This window comes from Tupaia chinensis, unplaced genomic scaffold (genome assembly GCF_000334495.1).
Source record: "Tupaia chinensis unplaced genomic scaffold, TupChi_1.0 Scaffold138921_1, whole genome shotgun sequence".
Taxonomy (NCBI): domain Eukaryota; kingdom Metazoa; phylum Chordata; class Mammalia; order Scandentia; family Tupaiidae; genus Tupaia; species Tupaia belangeri.
This window is the reverse complement of record NW_006198812.1, coordinates 1,017,218-1,022,314: the sequence shown is the minus strand read 5'-3', so window position 1 is coordinate 1,022,314 and position 5,097 is coordinate 1,017,218.

The window sequence follows — 5,097 nt, the reverse complement described above, 5'->3', positions numbered from 1 at the left end:
ATGAAGAAACATTAGCTGCTTGGCTCTTCTATTGGAAAACTTAAAAAGTTTCCTTTGGTTAAGTGTGTCAGAACTTGTCTAGGAAGAACCAGTCACAAGAAGTTGATTAATTTTATACCTGGACTTGCAGAGACAGGTTAGCTAACTCTCCCATGCAAGTGTAAATTACATGGATCTCCCAATTAACCAAAAACTTCACAGGATTATCTTACTATCAGGAATCATGATATCGGTACTATGTGCCAAAGCTGGGGTGGATCTTGAGAATGTCATATCTCTTTTTATTGTTATTTCAAACATCAATCTTACTATTCTGAATATACCTCCACTCTCACTTTTTGTCCACTCTTCTGGGATCACTAGTGACAAAAGATCACTCAGATAATTGTTAAAGATTTTTGTATTTGGACAGATAAGCTTTTAGACCCTTGCACTGACCGTTCCTCCTATATCCCCAGTGTGACCAGTTAGCAGAAATTTTCTGATTTTGCTGTGAAAAAATCCCCCTAGCCTTGTTCCAGATCATATTAGCAAGATCTGAGGCAACTAGGTTTCAGGGCAAGAGTTTGCCTCAAGGTCTTGTTATTGGTACTTCGCTGATACTTTCTGCTGAGCTAAGGGAAATCTCAGAGCTTAGCTATCTTGGAATTGCAGGAGGAAATAGCAGAGTTATGATGGGACAAGAGAAATCTACACTAAAATATGTACTATTATAGTGGTATAGTGATTGTTACACAAATGTAGGCTATGCATACCTCAAAACACATTGAACTCACACACACACACAAATTTGTTATTTTATTGTGTGTAAAATTATACCTCCATAAATTGGTTAGAAATGACACTATCATAATGAGGCTCACCATCTATTATTTGAATGTTGCCCCCGAAAGTTCAAGTATTGGAAACTTAACGGCCACGATGACAGTATTAAGAGGATGGATACCTAATACAACTGGATTAGGTAAGGTTACCAGGGTGGAGCCCACATGATTGAATTCTGGTGGCTTTAGAAGCAGAGGGACCACAGTGGACACATAGACGCAGCTCTTGCCCTCTCACCATGTGATGTCCTGTGTTACTTCGGGGCTCCGCAGAGAACTCCCATTAACAAAAAGACTCTCATCAAATGTGATGCCTTGACCTTGGGGGCCCCAAACTGAGAACTAATAGCTTCTATTCTTAATCAATTTCCCGGTCTGTGATTTTCAGTTACAGCAACAGAAAAATGGTCTAAAACTACTACACTTCTCATTTCTGTTCTTTTCCTTTGTATGATCATCACTAGAATACATTCCAGCTATCAGTTCATTGATTCTGCCTATACCTTAGCCTTTGGCTGTTTATCTTGGCTTGTCTATGGCCCATTGGCTCTTGCTCCCAGCTCCATTTTTTTCAGAGCTTTACCCACCTTGTTTCTGCTACGCCAACTAGAAAACTACATATATCAGCTGATGGCCAGCCAGCACAATGGAGCAAAATTCAGGATAAAATAGATGAATGAATTATTTTTACACCCAAGTGTGGAAGGAAAATGACATGGGTATATACAGATACTAAAAACGTGTCTTCCCTTCATTCTGCTAAACCAAGGGCTTCATCTTTGGGAATGAATGCCACTGAAAATCTTAGCAAATACTTGTGTCATCGAGTGTGAGGCAGACACCTGAGACACACGGGTGATTTTCATACTGAATGCAGCCATCCATATATATATTTTAAATGGCTTAAGGACTTGGAAACTACCTCTAGGAAGCCTGAAGCTCAACTTGGTTTAATGTGGAGTAGTTTTCCATTACCTCTCCGTGAAGAAAATGCACTACTGGGGAGAGCATTCACTATGTGTCATATAAGTCTGAGAAAACAGGTTACTTTCTTTGAACACAAATACTGCTTTTATTCCTAGTATTTCAGTGGACTATACACTCTATTATAGTAGCGATTTGACTGTTTTAGTAAGTGTTAGAACGTTTGAACCTCCGAGAGTGCCTAGCACAGAAATAGAACTCAATAAATACTATTTTGATACTGTCTTTAAAAGTAGATTCTGTGAGCACTGGTGTATTGTTGCTCTGGAAACAAGGATGGACTACTGTGAATCAATATCACACAGCTTAATTGGATGCCCAGTGAATAGGCCTGTGGGACAACTATTTGTATGGAATAATCTCTGAAAAGGGAGAAGTAATGTCCTTGAGAACACGCTTCCATGATGTGGCAAAATGAGTACTATGTATGAATCAAGATCTTGGGTTCCTGATCTGTTCCACCATTTACATTCTAGACAATCCTTCCTTTTTGGGGCCTCAGTTTTCTTATTTTAAAAATAAAGGATTTGAGCTACGTATTCTCCAAGTCCCTGCTCATTATAAAAGTTTATGACAAAACTCCTTTGAAATATTTTAATTTAAGCAACCCTTGGAGAAAGAAAACTGAGAAACACATATTGAATGTCATAACTAAATAGGCAAACAAAGAGATAAAGTACAAGTTTTTGTTAGTTACAAAAATAAGCATCCTTCGCATTTATATAGAATATTTGTTATTTTCAAGGTACTTTCACATTCATTACAATATTTGATTTTCAAAGTCACCCTACAAAACTGTTTAATACATTGCATTAAAAATAGGTTAATGGGCCAACAGGTGGCTTAGTGGTTAAGGGGCTGGACTCCCACATGACCAACTAAGGTCTGAGTCCTGGACCCAGTGGCTTGAAAATCATGCCAGGTGAATGTGTGTGCATGCCCAAAAGCTTGAGAAGAGAATAGAGGTGAAGGGGTTGTGGCATGGCCATCCCAGCCAGGAGGTGATTTCTTACTTTCCCTTTCACTGTTTCTCAGTCTCTCAGGTGAGCACGTACACCATGTGGCAAAAACCTTAACAACAGTTTTTAAAAAAGTATGTTCATGACATGAGATTACACAGAAAATTAGTGATAGAGATTGAGACAAGAATCCAAATCTCTAGAAATCTACTTGTAGTTTCTAAACATATAACTAAAGTTTCCCAGTGAGACCTTTCTACATTTATTTGAGATTGTAACAGGACTTTTCAGCTTGACCAAAACTGAGGTTCTAATATATTATGGACAGAAACAGACAACTTCCTTCCACCTACATTCATTTACATCTGTTCCACTTAATTTGATTTAGGCAGATTCTGGTAAGCTTTCTGGGAAAATAATCAGAATAGCAGCAATTATAGGATTTTAGGCATATACAGGCACCTACAGATTATGAAGAGCCTAATAAGATCAAATTATAACATAAAGACACATGAATCTAAAAGAAAACTTATCCTATAGAGAAAAGATCTGGTATAAATTGGACTTACAAATAAAGCTAAGGAATCGAAGAAATCAGTTCTATTTTTTGAGTTTGCTGTTTGGTTGTTTTAAAACACATTAGGGTTTAATAAATATTCCTGGGAGATCCTCTAACAGAATAATATAGGTAGGAGTAAACCGTTGCCCTCCTCACTTTGCAGGTCAGTGCTGCTGTATTATTACAATGTTGAGGGGTTGAGGGACCAGCAGATGGCATAATAATTATGTTGTTGGACTCCTATGTAGTTGGCCATGGTTCGAGTCCTGGATCTGGAAGCTTAAAACTCACACTGGGTGTATGTGTGTGTGTGTGTGTGTGTGTGTGTGCGCCCAAAATCCCAAGAAGAAAATGGAGGAGTAGGGATTGCAGCATGGCCATCCCCCTGGGGGAGGTGATTTCTCACTTTCTGTCTCACTGTCTCTGTCTCTCTGGTGAGTGTACATGCCTTATAAGCAAAAATATCTCTTAAGAAATCAATATTGAGGGGTTGAGAGCATTGTTAGTTGGAGTCTTTGGCAAGGAGCTGTACCTGGAGTCAAACATCAAATCAACATGAGAGTGGCAAGCAACAGCATTTAGGCAAATCTCCAATTGGCATTTAACTGCATCAGAGCCTCAGCATAGTAGACACCAGCCACAGTTAGAAAAGTGAATGACCTGGACTAATTAAGTACTACATGTGAGATACTCCTCTGGGATTCTCAGAAGTACTTTTGGAAATTCGAATTCCTGCCTCACCAGGTGGGGACTTCTACTAGGAAGATCTCATGCAGGATGGTGAGACAGTGAGCATTATCTTGGCTCCATGAATACTGGTATGCTGGATTTTGAATATTTCAGTTTTCCAGTGAAGGCTGCTAATATGCATTTTTATCAAATTTATTTAGCTTTAAGTTAAAATGATATTTTATTAAGTTACTGAAAAGTTCAAACCTTAAGTATAAGCTATTTTTTTTTGTGATTTTAGAACTCCTTTGGTAAATCTGTATCTCTCACTCTCTGAAAAATGAAATTATATCAAAAGGGCCTACGGGAACCAGCAGATGTCATAATGGTTATGTCACTGGACTCTCACATAGTCAACCATGGTTCAAGCGCCAGACCTGGAAACTTAAACACTAAGAATCAACCATAGCCAACAACCGTAAGGTAGCCAATGGCAGCCAATAGGCATACACATTCCACCTCTCATACTACTTCAAGATAGAGCAATCAATGAAGACATGATGAAGCCTTTGTGAAAATTCCTGAACTACACAGTTGAGAGAGCTTCCTGGATGGTGAATATATATCCATATGCACTGGGAGAGAAGCACCCCAAATTCATGGGGACAGAAGCTACTGGGCTCAGAAATCTTCTGAACCTTCCTATGTACCTCTTCATTTGCTTATTTTTATAATGTGAACATTTCAACTCTATATCTCCTAAGTATTCCTCATAAAAAATAATTTATTTAACAGATTGGTCAAAACCGACTGACTTAGGGAACCAGCAGTTAGTGTAATGGCCATGTCGCTGGACTCCCACGTAGTCAACCGCGGTTCTCATCCTGGACCCAGTGGCTTAAAACTCACGCCGGGCGCGTGTGCATGCGTGCCCAAGATCTTGAGAGGAGAATGGAGAAGGGATTACGGCGTGACCATCCCCCCTGGGGGGGGTGATTTCTTGCTTTCTGTCTCTATGTCTCTCTCTGTCTGGCAAGCACACACACCCTATAGCGAAAATCTATCAAAAAAAAAAAAAAAACAAAAAACCAACTGACTTAAA